This window comes from Pseudophryne corroboree, chromosome 8, assembly GCF_028390025.1.
Source record: "Pseudophryne corroboree isolate aPseCor3 chromosome 8, aPseCor3.hap2, whole genome shotgun sequence".
In the NCBI taxonomy this organism is placed as follows: Eukaryota; Metazoa; Chordata; class Amphibia; order Anura; family Myobatrachidae; genus Pseudophryne; species Pseudophryne corroboree.
In genome coordinates, this window is record NC_086451.1 from 437,852,367 (window position 1) to 437,871,762 (window position 19,396).

A 19,396-nucleotide genomic window follows, 5' to 3' on the forward strand; every position below is an offset into this window, starting at 1 on the left:
ATTAGAGTCGCACAGGTATAAGATATTGGAGTCGCACAGGTATAAGATATTAGAGTCGCACAGGTATAAGATATTAGAGTCGCACAGGTATAAGATATTAGAGTCGCACAGGTCTAAGATATTAGAGTCGCACAGGTCTAAGATATTAGAGTCGCACAGGTCTAAGATATTAGAGTCGCACAGGTATAAGATATTAGAGTCGCACAGGTATAAGATATTAGAGTCGCACAGGTATAAGATATTGGATACATTTTATTGTATACTGTATCACAATTGGTACAAATGGCTATATACTCTATTGGTACAGAATACAAATCACTTAAGGGACAGACTGTGTGTAAGAGAAAGCTGGAAGAGAGCGTCACATAAAACAACTATTTTACTATTTATCAAATAATAGGAGCCAGAGATACAAATCCTTTTATCTATTACTTTAAATTCCCTAATTTGCCTTCCCAGTAGCAGTCTATGGGACTTGGAGATGGGGTAATTATCACAGCTGCTGCGTCTTTGTACTCAGCAGCTGTGTGATAATATGCTAATAACATGGGAGGAGTCTTGTGTGACAGACACCTCCTGCCGGCTGCTCTGATCCGCTGCTCCAAAGAGCATGTGGGTGCAGGGTTGCCAAGAGAAATCCTGGGCCCCAGTACAACAACTTCCTGAGCCCCCTCTCCCACCCTGGAGGGGGGTGTGACCACAGCATGCTGGGGGCATGGCCACACCTCTTTGGGGGCATGAATAGCACATGAGACGCACCCTCTCACAGGAGCATGGCATGCCTCCCAGCCAGGGCAGTGGAGAGCCTGGCTGGGCCCAGGTACTTTTCAGGGGGCACGGCCTAATCACAGGAGGCGTGGCCATGCAGCCTTAGAAAAAAATACAGAAAAATTTGTTTTTTAAGCATTTCCCTGGCCACACTGCAGTCCAACATACAGTAGTATGTGCTGGGCTGAGAAGAAAAGCTGCTGCTATTGCTTCCAGGTAAGATGGGGGGTGGGGACCTGGGCCCCCACTGGGCCCCACCACCAGACCTGGGCCCAGGTAACTTGTACCCCCGCCCCAACCTCTCTCGGTGCCACTGTGTGGGTGTAACCTTTAATAACCTTTCACACTGCACCTTGGACCCAGGTTATTCCCAGGTAGACCCCTGCATGTCACAAAGAGACACTCTATTGAGGCGGACCTCTGCATATACAGCCAATCAGCATCTGATCATCTGATCGCAGGGGGGCGGGGGAAATCCCCAGTGGGCCCCAATGTCTAGGGAGCCCCACCTCCTCCTCTAGGGATCAGGGTGCAGACTGTGCACTTGAAGTATATATTATACATATGTCACATTATACTGCACAGGACTAGGTGTATTGTGTATAGGGTATTGCTGTTATTAATCTGGTATATTATCATGCATGCACTAGCAGTATATACTATTTACTACTATATATATTTATCATTGGGCCCAGACCATGCACTCTCTAATGGTTAGCCAAACCTATATGGCAGCTGGCCACACCCCTTCTGGAGACTGGACATACCCCTAAACATGGGCCGCTACCACTGCATTACCCCGGTGGGCCCTACATGTCCCAGTCCGACACTGCCGTAGCCTAACCCTAACCCCAGTACTTACCATTGGCATACTGACCATTGGGATGGTGTCTACCGGGTTATTAACTACACAGACGTACAGTTATGTCTGTTACAATGATTAAAGGCAGAATAATTTACAGTCAGGGTTATTGAATTCTCTGAACAGTCAAAACAATAAAGGTGATAATATACTGGGGCTGATTCTGAGTTGGTCGCAACAAAGTTCATGTAAGGAATATGCAATTATTTCCCCCCTACTGCGCATGTGTCTTTGGCCGGGATGTACTAAGATGACGATCACAATCAAATATGTACTTACATATGTGATTAGTATCACAGTGCGGCAAGAGCTGCCCTTGTGTTACCTGCGCCGCCAGGTGAGAGAGTATGCTGGGTGGGAGGTGACGTCTGCAGCCAGTCCTGGGTTCCTCCTCCTCATCCCTGCAGCTGGAAGGACCGCTGGCTGTGTTGCTGGGGGAGGAGGAGGTTGGGATCCGGGACTGCGATGGGAGGCTGCCTGCACACAGGTATGGGGGGGTCGGTATAAGCGGCGCTGGGGGCAGGGTGTGGCAGGATGCGGTAAGAAGTCCATAGGCTTCTATAGGGTAACGCCATAAATAGCTGGTGTTACCCGACGCATCGATAAGCGTGCGGACGGGTGTTAGTAGCGGTTAAAACCCCCTGAAAACAGGGTTTTTACTGCATTTTTCTTTGTGTACATCCTGCCATTTGTCTGAGATTTTTCAAAGCGCATTCGGCAAATTAGTCGTCTGAAGTCGCGTGTATCTGTGTTGCGCAGCAACTGGGCGCACGGTAAACCTCACAGGAGTGTAATGGGCATCTTCTGGGGATGTACTAACATTTTGTTGCGTCTTTGTAGCAGTCTGACTACTTTTCTGACGGATAATTTACACCAAGCGCGGGGCTGGTGCAGAGTTACCCACTAATGCTGATGCCTGCGTGTTTGCTAACACAGTGGGTAGGACAGGCTTAGCGCATTCAGTTGCCCAGACTTCTAACACACCAGGGATAAATTTACTAAGATGGGAGTTCTATTTAAGATGGGATGTTGCCCGTAGCAGATTCTACTTCTCATTTATCTAGCACCTTCTAGAAGATAATACCTGGAATCTGATTGATTGCTATGGACAACATCCCATCTTAAATAGAACTCCCATCTTAGTAAATTTACCTCCAGGGCGGATTGTCACATGTGAATATTAGAGAAAGCACAAAGAAGCATCTGGATGCGTCGGACAGAGAATGACCCCCATTGCACCCACAGTACGGCAGTGTGGAAGATTACAGGTTACAACAATACAGGATGCTGATGTACGGTAATCCGGAAGGGGTTACGTTGTGTAACTGGAATGGAGATAAGTGCCCGGGATCCTACTAAAACTTGGAGACGCACAGAGACACCAGAACCAAGAGGCCAGCCGTGACGAGGGACATCGCTTTGGTGGTGGCAGAGTTGCAGAGGTTTGTGGTGCAGCAGACACGGTTACGAATGGAAGAAGAGATACCCGAAGAAAAGACATTGGTATCCCAAGAAAAGCCAACACTGGTACAGGAACCAGCGGGTGCGTAGCCTTTGTATGGATATCTTATGTTACCTGCACAAGAGAGAAGAATACATTGTTATGTGACACGCTGATATGTTAAGGTCCGTATTCACAGGCAGATGTGGGAGAGATGTGTGCTGAGCGTGCAGGGGGAGACGGGGGGGGGGGGGGCGCTCCTTTCAACCAGAGGGTGAAATGAGCGACCTGCTAGATTGGCCTAGCAGCAGCGATAGCGATGCGCAGGGCTGCGCATCGCTATCGCTGTAGGGGGTACACAAGGAGCGATAATGCTTAAAATCTAAGCAATCTAGTCAGATTGCTTAGATTTTAAGCAGCGATCGCTCCGTGAGTACCCCCCTTAAGTACAAGTCTCTAATACAGTGGTGTTCTTAGGCGTCACCATCATCCAGGTGGTTATATAAGATTGCTGATGCACTACTTCCCTGCTGGGATTTCATATGTATTCCGTCAGGAGAACCAGCAAACATCCAAGGTATGTTTGGTCTGATTACAGGTTTAAGAACAGTCTTTAACAAGTTGTGTGTGCTTTCTCAGACATGACAGTCTCTGTCTACTCCTTACACAATACTGTATGATCATCTTGAATAAGGGGCCTATTCATGAAGCAGTGAAAAGAGTGGAGAAGTGAGCCAGTGGAGAAGTTGCCCATGGCAACCAATCAGTGTTGAGGTAACATTTATAAAGTGCATTCTATAAAATTATACATAGCAGCTGATTGGTTGGCATGGGCAACTTCTCCACTGGCTCACTTCACACTTTTCACTGCTTCATGAATAGACCCCTAGGGGGTCTATTTACTAAGCCTTGGATGGAGAAAAAGAAAAAGGAGGATATCCAATTACCCGCGACACAAGCTGTGGCTAATCGGTGATGGCGTTACCTGCTACAGCACCGGCCCCGGCTCCTGGCAGCTCCGGCCAGCACAGGGATGACGTGACCTGCTGCAGCACCGGCCCCGGCTCCTGGCAGCTCCAGCCAGCACACAGCTCCGGCTCCCCATCACATGACCAACGCCCAAGGCGGGGGAATAGGGAGGGATGTGCGTCACGGCACTGCACTAGCTCCCCCATCACAATACCCACGCCGGGGGTGAGAGAAGGGGGGGGGGGGCAGGGCCAAGTGTTATGGGGGCGGTGCTGCGTCATGAGGCGGGGGGGTCATGGGTGTCGCTGAGCTCCGGCTCCCGAACACCCCCCCCCCCCGCCAGGCTGCTTCCCGTCCCCCATTCAAAACAAAATCCCCAATAAGCGCCGGCTTTTCGGGTCTGCGGCGGCAAAGACACACAGGTTTCACTGAACCAATGTGTTTTCGTACACAAAACTATTTTTTTTTACAGGAAATCTAATTGGATACCCCGTAAAAAAACACTGAGAAAAATCGCGAAAAACTCCGTCCACTTTATCTCCATCCAAGGCTTATTACATAGACCCCTTAGTACCTTAACGTTGAGCAGCAAGCAGACTGCTGAGAATATGTAAATTTATGTCCATTCAATACCACTGCACAAAGCACTCGGCTGTCTATATCACCTTCAGGTTGTAGTGAAATGGTCAGCTTATGGTTTGTGGTCACAAGATTAAAGTACACAAAACTCAAATGAATACCGTGCACAGCAATAGTAAAAGGAAATCATGTGACATCACAACAGTGACATCATCAGAAATTTCCATATGTATAGCAAAGTTCAGCGAGATAACCCAAATATAACATTGCTGAAAGACATACAGTATAAACTGCTGAAATACCCTGGTTACTTACAATAGATAATCATCTGGTAAAAAAAATAAAATATATAACTATAAATTAGAGATGAGCGGGTTCGGTTCTACTCGGTTTTACTCAGATTTACTCAGTTCTCAAAATGGCATCTTATTGGCTCACGAATGTCATGTGTTTTGGAAAGCTAATAAGAAAAATCTGGATAAAACCGAACTGGCGTTAAATCCGAACCCGCTCATCTCTACTATAAATTATGGATGAGCGGGTTTGGTTTTCTGAGAACTTTGAGATTCGAGCCCGGATACGAGTCAGACTCAGTTTTTCACACCTAACGTGGATCCGAAAGCGAGGCAAAACATCATCATCCCACTATCGGAACTCGCGGGTTTTGGATTCTATATGTAGTTCCGGTCTTCGGCGCTATCTTCACTCCGGACTTGTAGAGAGTGCATAGTAAGGACGTGTTCCTTCTATATTCTATGCTGTATTTAGTGCTGTAATCGGATAGGCAGGTTAGGGAAGGGGGCAGGAGAGAACAGAGGGGTTGCAGCGGGAGAGTTGAGTTACCTGGGGTGCTGCTTATGTAGGTGTGCTGTGACTGTCACTGTGTTAGGGCTCTGCATAGCAGATAGTGCACTGCATATAGCATACTGTGGCTGTGTATAGGACCAGGTGTTGTTCTATGTCTAAGGGGCTTTGTACTGCCATACAATACTGCTAAATATACTCTGTATGTGATCCAAAGCAAAAAATATATTTCTATTGGTGCCTCACTGTGACTACTAGTACAGCGGCTGCCGTACACTACTGCTATATATCCTCTGTATGTGATCCAGAGCAAAAAATATATTTCTATTGATGCGTCACTCAGTGACGACTACCAGTACTGCCATACACTACTGCTATATATCTGTGTGTGATTCAAAAGCAAAAAATATATTTCTATTGGGGGGTGATTCAGACCCGATCGCACGCTGCCTTTTTTTCGCAGCCGTGCGATCGGGTCTGAACTGCACATGCGTAAGGTCTGCAATGCGCAGGCACGTCAGCCGCTGGCATCGGCTGTCGCTGGGCAGCGACGAAGATTACGAAGAAAGCGTTCGCAGCAGGAAGTGGCTATCTGGGGGTGTCAACTCACCGTTTCCTGGGAGTGTCCAGGAAAACACAGGCATGCCCGCCCGTTTCAAGTGAGGGTTCCTGACGTCAGCTCCAGCAAGGATCATCGCAGCAGCTGAGTAAGTTTGTGCAGCTCGCTGGACAGCCGATCGTACCCCTGCACAGCGTTTACCCCCTCCCTTGTAGGCAGCGATTACCTGGTCGCAGCAGTGCAAAAAATAGCCTGCGTGCGACCAGGTCTGAATTAGGCCCTTGGTGCGTCACTCAGTGACGACTAGTACTGCGGCTGCCGTACACTACTGCTATATATCTGTGTGTGATCCAAAGCCAAAAATATCTTTCTATTATGTATTTGAAAGGGGTGCTTTGTTCCGTCCATACAGGGGCTCCGCCCCAGTATAAAACTAAAATAATAAAAGCTAAAAACAAAAAGCCTAAAATTATAATTCTAAAAAAAATATCTATTTTTTGTTTGTGCTGTACCTCAGTGTACTATACAATTTTTATTTTATTTTCATAAGTACTGTGACACTGCCGGTCAGACCGCAGTATTTTATTGGTGTAGTCAACCACTGGGTGTAAAAATATATTTCTAATTCATTTGTGCGACATTGTAACCACCGGTGTGTGATATAAAAAATAATTCTACATATTTTTTACTTATTTGTGCAACACTGTAACCGCAGAGTGTGATATAAAAAAATAATATATATATTTTGATTTAAATTAATATTTTGTGCTGTGTCATTCCAGTATACATCCAGGGACTGCAGCTGCTCCGTCTGTGTTCTGTCAGTCCACCCAAAATAAAAGACATCTTTTTTTTTTAGATTTTAATGCTGTATCCTCCCAGAATACATCTAGGCATGCGCCGTCCATTTCTGGGTGTGGTATCTGTAGCTCATATTCTTATTATAACTTATTGTCCTATTTTCATAACTCTTCTTATCACCACATTGTCATTAATTCAAATTAATATTATTAATAATAATTATAAATTAGAAATATTTAAATGAATATAAATAAACTCTCAATGCTCATATAGTGAACTTTCTACTTTTCTAAGATATCTTGGAGGAAATAAAGAATTTGATTCTAAATAAGTAAAATAAATTAAATTAAAATAAATTGAAATTAAAATAAATATAAAATATTGTCTTTTTTATTCTTCTTTGCCTTAATCATCTTTTTGTTAACTGAAATCTTGAGCCTTGCCTAATGCATCTTTTTTTATATACATTCTTTTTTTTAAATATTTTGTCCTCCCAGTATATACATCCAAGAGCTGCTGCTGCTGCTCCGTCACCTCGGTGCAACTTTTTGGCCTAAACTGGGTAAAAACAATGGGGGTCATTCCGACCTGTTCGCACGCAGCGGTTTTTCGCTGCTGTGCGTACGGGTGCGGAATGCGCATGCGCGGCAGACGCAGGGTGCGTGCGCGACGTTGTCCGGCGACAGGAGTCGCCGGGTTACGTTGCGGTTTCTGACGGGAGCGGTCGCAGCAAAGAGGTGTGGAGGGGCGGATCCGGACCGTTGGAGAGCGTTTTCGGGGAGTGGTGAGTATAATGCAGGCGTGTCCAGGACAACGGAGGGCGGAGGAGTGACATCAAGCCAGGCCCATCATCGCTGGATCCATCGCACAGAGTAAGTAGGTATAGGGCTACTCTTCTTCTGCTTGAATTTTTTTTAGCTTAGCAGGGCTGCACAAGCGATCGCAGCCCTGCTAAGCTAAAATACACTCCCCCATAGGCGTGGACTGTTGATCGCAGCAGCAGCTAAAAGTTGCTAGCTGCGATCAACTCGGAATGACCACCAATATTGTGAGTTGTGAGGTGTTCAGAATAGTCTGGAAATGAGTGGAAATGAATGTTATTGAGGTTAGTATTACTGTAGGAACAAAAACAACCCCAAATTCTGGTATTGTAGCTGTTTTGATGATTTTTTTTTTTTCTTCAAAAAATCCATATCCAAACCAAAACCAAAACCCACAAGGGTGGTTTTGGCAAAACCAATCCAGATCCAAAACACGAAGGAGATCCCAAAGCAAAACACAAAACCCCGAACAATGGCCCGGTGCACACCCCTACTGTACATATGATTTAATAAAAAGATATTTCATTTCTTCCTTTAAGGCAGCTGGATATGTGATATTTCTTAGTCTGGATGAGAAATAAAGAACGGTGCTTGCAGGTAATAAAAACAAAAACATTTGAAGTTGATGATTTAAAGTTAAAAATAAAAATGGAAACTTTTCCACATGTAGAAAAATACACCTATATACTTACAGTACATTCTTGGATGTAATTTGAATTGTACTTATCCTAAAATATAACTTTAAATCTAATATATAGATTTCAGAGTTATACAGATTTCATTTTCAATAATGCCTTACACCAGGTATATAGGGCACGCAGAGATTCGCATCCTGAAAGGAGTGTATGTTTTCTTATGTCCCCAAGCCTATACTGTGCTGAGATTACATGTGAATACAGCTGGCGCACTGCTCCCAGCACAAGTGGAGGAAATATAACATTAAACGGACACTCTGATGCAAGTTACTTGTGTTCTGTGTGATAAATTTCATGACATTTGTTTTTGTGTGGAGTAAAGGGAATGGTCTCCTCTAAATCTGCCCAATACTGTATGTATCAGCCCGCTATTTGTCAGCAGGGCCGGATTGGCCATTAGCTCTATCGGAAAGGGGGGGATTGGTGTGTGGGGCTGCCTGTCATCTGTGGCACCTTGTGCACTGCGGCCGATGGCCGCTAACAGGAAAAGAGGTCCTGCTTCCACCCTACCTAGCTGTCCGGTAGAGGAGGTCTGCATGCCAAACGCTGTTGACGTCATCGCGCGGACCCCAGAGGTAGAGGCTGTGCAACCGCGGTGGATCCAGCAGGGGAGGGGATTATGAGTCGTCTCTACTTTCTCTGACCTCTGCCTCTGCCTGCAAACAAAGTACTTGTCTTCTGTCTGTCATGGTGCACTGATATACTAAGTTCTACAAGTCCAACTCATTCATTATCACATTTTCATTCTCTGCATTCCCTCAGCAGTGCTGCACATAAATACTACTGTAACTTGAACTGTTCCACAATGGACCCTCTCAGTGGTGTAATGTGAGTAACGGACGCCGCTGGGTAGTGTAATGTGAGTAATGGACACCCCTGGACGTTGTAATGTGAATAATGTGACACTGCTGTGCACTGTCATGTGAACAACGGATGCCGCTGTGGGGTGTAATGTGAGTAACGGACGTCGCTGGGCGCTGTAATCTGATGCTGCTGTGCGATGTAATGTGAGTAACGGATGCCGCTGGGCGATGTAATGTGAGTAACGGATGACGCTGGGCGGTGTAATGTGAATAACGGATGCCGCTGGGCGGTGTAATGTGAGTAACGGATGCCGCTGGGCGGTGTAATGTGAGTAACGGATGCTGCTGGGCGGTGTAATGTGAGTAACGGATGCCGCTGGGCGGTGTAATGTGAGTAACGGATGCCGCTGGGCGGTGTAATGTGAGTAACGGATGACGCTGGGCGGTGTAATGTGAGTAACGGATGACGCTGGGCGGTGTAATGTGAGTAACGGATGTCACTGGGCGATGTAATGTGAATAAAGGATGCCGCTGTGCGGTGTAATGTGAGTAACGGATGCCGCTGGGCGGTGTAATGTGAGTAACGAATGCCGCTGGGCGGTGTAATGTGAGTAACGGATGCCGCTGGGTGGTGTAATGTGAATAACTGATGCCGCTGGGCGGTGTAATGTGAGTAACGGATGCCGCTGGGCGGTGTAATGTGAGTAATGGATGCCGCTGGATGGTGTAATGTGAGTAACGGATACCGCTGGGCGGTGTAATGTGAGTAACGGATGACGCTGGGCGGTGTAATTTGAATAATGGATGCCGCTGGGCGGTGTAATGTGAATAATAGATGCCGTTGGGCGGTGTAATGTGAGTAACGGATGCCGGTGGGCGGTGTAATGTGAGTAACGGATGATGCTGGACGGTATAATGTGAGTAACGGATGCCGCTGGGCGGTGTAATGTGAGTAACGGATGCCGCTGGGTGGTGTAATGTGAGTAACGGATGCCGCTGGGCGGTGTAATGTGAATAATGGATGCTATTGTGCAGTGTATTGTGAATTGCAACTATTCTGTGGCCCCATATTTTTGATGCGCACCTTTGGTGCGCCCTCTCAATATTTTAGTTATGTGGGGTGCGGCGCCAAAGAAAACTTTTAGCCTGAGACTTCACCATATAGGTTACAGGACAGGATATACTATTCATTAAAGCACAGTGAATTACAGGTCATCAGTGCAGAGGAAGAGTATTTTAGTATAAACTTAAAGGGATTCTCCTAGTTTACTTACAGCAAATCACAAATGAGGACAGAATTTGAATTTCCTGCATAGGGACTTAGATTGTTATAAGACATACTGTACATTTACAGTGCAGTGCCGGTCTGGAGGCACATGAAAAAAAAGTTTAAATTCTAAGTACACATGGAACCACGCTAATCATGGCTCCATCTGTGCGTAGTCACGCCCGGCGAGGCAGACCGCCGGGAGCGAACGGAGCACACCGCTCGCCCCCACCTGCGATGTAGCCACGCTCAATGAGCATGGCTCCATCTGTACATCCAAGGCACATTAATGGTGCTGTCCCCAGGGCCCTTTCATGATGGCACTGCTCGCAACCCATATTCATGGCCCTGTGTACTGATCCCGCCTACTTTGGTGTTGGCTCCGCCTATCATTGATTTGGTGTTGCCCACATGGGGCCACTTCTAGAAATTGTTTCAGGGCCACTTTTAGTTCCCAATCCGCCCCTGTTTGTCAGTCTTCCTATATGACAGGAATACTATACAGGACCTTGGTCAGACAAACTCACCAATCTCACTGTCACCAGACATACATTGATTTCCTGACGGGCATCTTGTAGTGACACCAAATATACAGGTTCTGTCAACACAAGCATAGCAGTCCAAGGAATTACCTGCAGAAGACAGAACAACGTCAATTAAAAATATATGAAATTGCACAGTCTTCCCTGTCACGCCAATCCTCTAACACATGTATTTACATCACCCGGCAGAGCAGGGCGGGGTAAAGGTTTGTGGGGACCCCTACCAATAAAATTGTTGTTACGAAAATGACCTTCCTACCTAAACTCATGTATCTCTATACCCTTTTTATTTCCCAAAAAATATGTTGATAAATGCACACTATTTTATTACGATACTTAGCCACCAAGGCTAGCTCGGGCGAGACTGATTTTTTTTTTTTAAAGCAATTTATTGGACAACTGCACAATACAGAGATAGGAAAAAAAACTGTGTTCCCTAATGCACACCGAGTGAATAATATTACTATATAATAATCAAATAATACGGAGATCTTAGTTGCGTATATCTGCAGATATAGGGTTAAGCCCCCAGGCCGATCGACAAGGCTTCTCCGTCACTGGGGGTCCCTAATACTAGGTATGGGCCTGGGGCGCAGGACCCCACAATGTCGGCACAGGTCGGCCACCCCAGGTCAGCACACAGGTGAAAATTAATAGGGGTTAATAAGAAGCACAGAAGTGCTATGTAAGTGGTGTGATTAAAATAATATATACAAAGTGATAGGAAAAATAATAAGTGTTAATAAAGTGTTAGGGTGTGCCGACCTTCAGCAGCCCACCCATACCGACTCAGGGGCCACTGCACCCCACACCCACCCCATAAATAATTACATATATATATCTGGGTTAAATTCCCAGTGTAAGGCCACATGGTAATGGCACCTACAGCATCTGAGAGCCAGCTTACCTGGGGATACCCCTGACTTCCCCTATGGCACTACTAGAGTCAGCAATCCCTCCTGATGCTGACCCATTTGTGCCTCTCTATATACAATACACAAGGTGGGAAGCTGCTCAATCAGATTGTAATGTCACTCAGGTGCTAAAAGGGGAGGGGTAATTCTGTGTAGGAAAAAGCCTTGTCGATCGGCCTGGGGGCTTAACCCTATATCTGCAGATATACGCAACTAAGATCTCCGTATTATCTGATTATTATATAGTAATATTATTCACTCGGTGTGCATTAGGGAACACAGTTTTTTTTTCCTACACAGAATTACCCCTCCCCTTTTAGCACCTGAGTGACATTACAATCTGATTGAGCAGCTTCCCACCTTGTGTATTGTATATAGAGAGGCACAAATGGGTCAGCATTAGGAGGGATTGCTGACTCTAGTAGTGCCATAGGGGAAGTCAGGGGTATCCCCAGGTAAGCTGGCTCTCAGATGCTGTAGGTGCCATTACCATGTGGCCTTACACTGGGAATTTAACCCAGATATATATATGTAATTATTTATGGGGTGGGTGTGGGGTGCAGTGGCCCCTGTGTCGGTATGGGTGGGCTGCTGAAGGTCGGCACACCCTAACACTTTATTAACACTTATTATTTTTCCTATCACTTTGTATATATTATTTTAATCACACCACTTACATAGCACTTCTGTGCTTCTTATTAACCCCTATTAATTTTCACCTGTGTGCTGACCTGGGGTGGCCGACCTGTGCCGACATTGTGGGGTCCTGCGCCCCAGGCCCATACCTAGTATTAGGGACCCCCAGTGACGGAGAAGCCTTGTCGATCGGCCTGGGGGCTTAACCCTATATCTGCAGATATACGCAACTAAGATCTCCGTATTATCTGATTATTATATAGTAATATTATTCACTCGGTGTGCATTAGGGAACACAGTTTTTTTTCCTACACAGAATTACCCCTCCCCTTTTAGCACCTGAGTGACATTACAATCTGATTGAGCAGCTTCCCACCTTGTGTATTACAATACAGAGATATGAAGATACTGATCAGAAGCAAACAATGAACATACAGTGGGTAATGTGAGGGTAACACCAATAATACAATTAAAATAGAAAATCATTGGCATAAAGATCAGTCAGTCAATAAAGATCTCAGGGCCTTTAAGTGGAAGGACAGGTGAGATATTATAAAAGCCAATATGGGGGTAACAACCCAGAAAAGGAGGTTAAAAAGGTGAGGAACCTAAAGCAAGACATTCCAAATGATACCAGGAGGTGAGTACTATGGCCTGCCTGAGAGAATGGGCGAGACTGATTTTACCTCGAAGATGTGGAGGATTGGCTATGCCCAACCTTGTATTATACCAGGAGGTTTGTGTGTTAGCCCAGTTTAAGTATTGGATGGGAGAGCCCTCGGTAGCTCGTTGGGTGTCCATTGACTGAGCAGGTAGTTCCGATTTTCCATTGGAAGATCTTCTTAGAATGCCACCGAGCTTAAGACCTTCCCCATTGGTCCTTCTCCCATCTACGAAAACGTCTCTACAGGTTTGGGCAAACTAGTAAATAGTTTACTTGGTTCCTTATTTCCCTATTCTGCTATGTCATTGCGGGCTATAGCACAGTTTGGGGTCTATTTATTAACCTTGGATGGAGATAAAGTGGACGGAGATAAAGTACCAGCCAGTCAACTCCTAACTGTCATTTTTCAAACCCAGGAGGTGACATGACAGTTAGGAGCTGATTTGTTGGTACTTTATATCTGTCCACTTTATTTCCATCCAAGGCTTAGTAAATAGACCCCTAATCCCTGACCTCAATCTCTCTGCTTGGTATGCTTGCGGTCTGTGTAGATTAGGCGATCTCTTAGATGGTAATGTTATTCTCCCATTTTACCTACTTCAGTCTCATAACCTTCCTAGTAGAGAGTTATTTCACTATTTTCAGTTCCAACATTGGTATCAAAGTTTGCCCAGACCTTTGGAGACCCCGGGTCCTGTATCCTAGGCTGTGATTACACGTATAGCTTTGTATAATTCGAAGAAAGATAAATCTTTTTGGTATAAAACTCTTTTAAGTCTCATCCCCATTACTAAAACCAATGCACAGTTGAAATAGGAGACAGACCTGGGGCTCTCACTGTCTGAGACTCAGTGGGAACGAATATTTACCTCATCTTATAGCATGTTGAGATGTCTGAATCATACGGAGATGCATTTTAAGCTTCTGCATAGATTGCATCTCAAGCCTGATAGGTTACATGCATTTTGGAAATCCTGTTCTAAATATTGTTGGCTATACTGTATAGAGGTGGGGCACATTTTCCATATTTTCTGGACGTGTCCCTCTCTTCACGGTTTCTGGGTCGAGATATTCCAGCTGATAAATAAGATGCTGAACTTGTCATTGTCCCCATGCCCGGCCTTAGGTCTGGTGACATGTTTTTCCTGCTGAAGTGTTGCCTCACCAAAGATACTTGTTAGGTCATATCAGTATAGCAGCCAGGGTGCAGTAGGCCACAGTTGGAAACAATCTTCCCAGCCTCCCTTAACTCTGGTAATTAATAAGATACAATTCCATTTTACCATGGAGACTGAATTTAAACCTTAAGGCCCATACACACTTGACGATAAAATGAGCGACGTCGTTCATTTCAGCCCTCATCAACGACGTTGCTCATTATATCGTCAAGTGTGTATGCATCCGACGACCACCGATGCGCAGCCCCGCGGGACGTTAACGACCCTCACTTATCTGTGAAGCATGTATGCTCAATTTCCACTATGGTCGTTACCGACCAGAGACGTCGTTGTATGTGTATGGTGTGAACGACCAACGACCAAGCCACTGTTCACCAGCCCTGTTCCCAGCTCATTATTTTAATAAACTGTTCAGCTTGGATGCTCCAACGATGAATGGTCTTTGGTCTTTGGTTGTTGGTCTTTGGTCGTTGGTAGTGTGTATGCTCATGACGTTTGCTCAGCTGTTCAAGGGAATTTCAAGGGAAGTCGTTAACGACGGTCGTTAATGATGTGTGCATCGTCAAGTGTGTATGGGCCTTAACTCTTCTTCTGTCTCTTCTCCAATGGTGAAGTCAATGCCTTGGCATGAGTACGTGACAGATTGTGAGGGTGCCCTTCCCCCTTCTTAAATAACCTTCTGACCTATTTGCTGACCGTTCTTGTCTCACTGTGCTAAGGGGTTTCAAGCCTAGTGTTATACAGTACTCTGTTGTATGACCTGTGACTGATTATCTAGGTCATTTTTCCCTAGTGTGTATCATTTTTTTATTTTTTTATTTTATTTTTATTTATTGGAAATGTTGCATTTGCTTCTGTGACATGTTTGCTTATTATGTGTATGCATCCCAGCCCGCTCCCTCCCCCGATTCTGTACCCTCTTCCCCCCTCCCTTTCTTCTTTTTTGTATCCCATCCCTTTATAAAAAGAGAAATTTGTATTCTCAATAAACACTATTGATGAAAAAATATAAAATTGTTGTTACGATATGTTGGTGACGTTATTACAAAGTATAATGAGTGAAAACTCCCAGCACCCAGGGGTGTAACTTTAACTTTGTGGGCCTGATAGCAAAATCTTAAAAGCCCCCCCCCCCCTTCCCCTGTCACTACAATGCCACTTAGAGGTGCAAGAAAAAGAGCGAGGGGAGTGAGAGAGAGAGAGAGAGAGAGAGAGAGAGAGTGTGAGAAAGAGAGAGAAAGACAAATATGGTGTGGAGGGGAGAAAGATAGATGAGCGTGAAGGATAGAGAAAGGAGGTTTTCATGGAAAAAGAGGGAATGAGAGAAAGAAAAAGGAGCAAGAGAGAGGGTGTCAGGAACAAAGAGAGAAAGGGATAAGAGGGGAGAGAGAATGAGAAAGTGTGAGAGAGGTGGGAGGAGCAAGAAAGAGAGGGAGGAGAGTGAGCTGGGGTGAGAGAGTGTGTCAGGAAGGGAGGGAAAGATAAAGAGGTAAATGAAAGAGTGAGGGCACCAGTGAGAGACAGAGAGGGAGAGAGAGAGAGAGGGTGTCAGGGAGAGAGAATGAGAGGGTGTGTGAAAAAGTTAGAGAGAGAGGTGGGAGGAGCAAAATAGAGGGAGGAGAGCAAACGGGAGTGAGTGTGTGTCAGGGTGGGAGGGAAAGAGAAAGAGGGGAATGAGAGAGAGAGAGAGAGAGAGAGAGAGAGAGAGAGAGAGAGAGAGAGAGAGAGAGGGTGTCAAGGAGAAAGAGAGAACGAGAGAGAGGGTCAGCAACAGAGAGAGAAAATGTCAGGGAGACAGTGTCAGGAAGAGAGAGTGAGGGGAATGTCAGAGACAGAGAGCTACAGTGTCAAGGAGAGTGAGGGAGAGAGAGAGTGTCAGAAAGAGAGAGAAATAGTGCATGCGGGAAAGAGAAAGAGTGTCAGGAGGAGATAGGGAGAGATAGTGTCAGATAGAGAGAGACAGAGTGATAGTGTCAGGGGGAGAGAGAGTGTTGGAGAGAGAGAGAAGGGGAGCAAGAGAGACAGAGGGAGCGGAGCGAGCAGGAGAGAAAGAGAGTGTTAGGAAGGGAAAGAGAGGGGGGAACAAGAGAGTTGGAGGGAGAGAGAGAGAGTGTGGGGGTGTCAGACAAAGAGAGTATCAGGGAGAGAGAAAGTGTCAGAGAGAGAGAGAGACAGCATCAGGGAGAGAGAGATACAGTGTCAGGAAGACAGTAAGATGGAGACAGTGTCAGGGGGACAGACAGTGTCAGAGAGATAGGGAGAGAGAGAGAGTTTCAGGGAAAGAGAGTGTCAGTGAGAGAGAGTGGGGAGAGGGATGGGGTGAGTAGGAGAGAGGGGGAGAGAGGGAGGGGGAGTGAGCAGGAGAGACAGAGTGGGGTAGAGAGAGAGGGAGGGGGAGTGAGCAGGAGAGACAGAGTGGGGTAGAGAGAGAGGGAGGGGGAGTGAGCAGGAGAGACAGAGTGGGGTAGAGAGAGAGGGAGGGGGAGTGAGCAGGAGAGACAGAGTGGGGTAGAGAGAGAGGGAGGGGGAGTGAGCAGGAGAGAGGGGAGAGAGAGAGGGAGGCAGAGTGAGCAGAAGAGAAAGAGGGGGAGAGAGAGAGAGAGAGAGAGGGAGGGAGCAGGAGAGAGACAGAGAGAGAGAGTGAGGGGATGTGAGAAGGAGAGACAGTACCTGATTACTGTATAAGTCTCTGATGGGGCGGGCACTTCACAGCATTAGGCCCCACCCCTAAATACAGTTAAATTGCATCACTGCACTCCCTGCTGCAGGCCAGATAGGAGGTGGGGCAGAGCGGATGGGACAGGCTGGGGCAATGTTTGCCATAGTTCTGCCATACTGACATCTCTCTCCCTGGCACTGTCTTTCTTTTTGCCTCTCTCTCTGATACTGTCTCTCTCCCTGGCACTGTTTCTCCCTCCCTCTCTCTCTGCCTGGCACTGTCTCTCCCCCTCTTTCCCACTGACACTATCTCTTCCTGGCACTGTCTCACCGTTCTTCTCTCTCTGCCTGGCACCGTCTCTCCCTGACACGGTCTCTCTCCCTCTCTCCCACTGACACTGTATCTCTCCCTGGCACTGTCTCACCCTCCCTGATAGTGTGCCTCTGTCTCCCTGGCTCTGTCTTTCTCATTCCCTCTCTCCCTGTCTGGCTCTTCCTGGTACTCTCACTCTTTCTTGCTCCCCCTCTTTCACTTTCCCTCCTTGCCTGACTGTCTCCCTATGACACCCTCTCTCTCTCTCCCTGATGCCCTCTCTCCCATTTTTCTCTTTCTCCCTGACATACTCTCTCTTGCTCTTTTCTTTCTCTCTTATTCCCTGTATTTCCATGAAAAACTCTCTCTCTCTCTCTCCCTAACCCATCTCTCCCTCTCCTCCTCACACACTACTACACCATGACATGTATACACAGCACAGGTACAGTACAGACAGCAGCACCAGTCTCCTCCTCACACACTACTACACCATGACATGTATACACAGCACAGGTACAGTACAGACAGCAGCAGTGCCAGTCTCCTCTCACACACTACTACACCATGACATGTATACACAGAACAGGTACAGTAGAGACAGCAGCAGTGCCAGTCTCCTCTCACACTACTACACCATGACATGTATACACAGCACAGGTACAGTACAGACAGCAGCAGTGCTAGTCTCCCCTCACACACTACTACACCATGACATGTATACACAGCACAGGTACAGTACAGACAGCAGCGGTGCCAGTCCCCTCCTCACACACTACTACACCATGACATGTATACACAGCACAGGTACAGTACACAGCAGTGCCAGTATCCTCACACACTACTACACCATGACATGTATACACAGCACAGGTACAGTACAGACAGCAGCAGTGCCAGTCTCCCCTCACACACTACTACACCATGGCATGTATACACAGCACAGGTACAGTACAGACAGCAGCAGTGCCAGTCTCCCCTCACACACTACTACACCATGTCATGTATACACAGCACAGGTACAGTACAGACAGCAGCAGTGCCAGTCTCCCCTCACACACTACTACACCATGACATGTATACACAGCACAGGTACAGTACAAACAGCAGCAGCAGTGCCAGTCTCCCCTCACACACTACTACACCATGACATGTATACACAGCACAGGTACAGTACAGACAGCAGCAGTGCCAGTCTCCTCCTCACACACTACTACACCATGACATGTACACACAGCACAGGTACAGTACAGACAGCAGCAGTGCCAGTCTCCCCTCACACACTACTACACCATGACATGTATACACAGCACAGGTACAGTACAGACAGCAGCAGTGCCAGTCTCCCCTCACACACTACTACACCATGACATGTATACACAGCACAGGTACAGTACACACAGCAGCAGTGCCAGTCTCCTCTCACACACTACTACACCATGACATGTATACACAGCACAGGTACAGTACAGACAGCAGCAGTGCCAGTCTCCCCTCACACACTACTACACCATGACATGTATACACAGCACAGGTACAGTACAAACAGCAGCAGCAGTGCCAGTCTCCCCTTCACACACTACTACACCATGACATGTATACACAGCACAGGTACAGTATAGACAGCAGCAGTGCCAGTCTCCTCCTCACACACTACTACACCATGACATGTATACACAGCACAGGTACAGTACAGACAGCAGCAGTGCCAGTCTCCCCTCACACACTACTACACCATGACATGTATACACAGCACAGGTACAGTACAGACAGCAGCCGTACCAGTCTCCTCCTCACACACACTACTACACCATGACATGTATACACAGCACAGGTACAGTACAGACAGCAGCAGTGCCAGTCTCCCCTCACACAATACTACACCATGACATGTATACACAGCACAGGTACAGTACAGACAGCAGCAGTGCCAGTCTCCTCTCACACACTACTACACCATGACATGTACACACAGCACAGGTACAGTACAGACAGCAGCAGTGCCAGTCTCCCCTCACACACTACTACACCATGACATGTATACACAGCACAGGTACAGTACAGACAGCAGCAGTGCCAGTTTCCCCTCACACACTACTACACCATGACATGTATACACAGCACA

At 46.6% G+C, this 19,396-nt stretch overlaps 1 long non-coding RNA gene across 1 annotated transcript; it reads right to left on the bottom strand.

Annotated features, from left to right (window-relative positions):
• Nucleotides 1-234: 234 nt before the first annotated feature.
• Nucleotides 235-10,972, bottom strand: LOC134947935 (uncharacterized). The gene is made up of 2 exons (XR_010182870.1): nucleotides 10,897-10,972; nucleotides 235-3,206 (listed from the first exon to the last, which is right to left on the bottom strand). It is a non-coding gene; the product is annotated as an uncharacterized LOC134947935 (long non-coding RNA).
• Nucleotides 10,973-19,396: the final 8,424 nt, after the last annotated feature.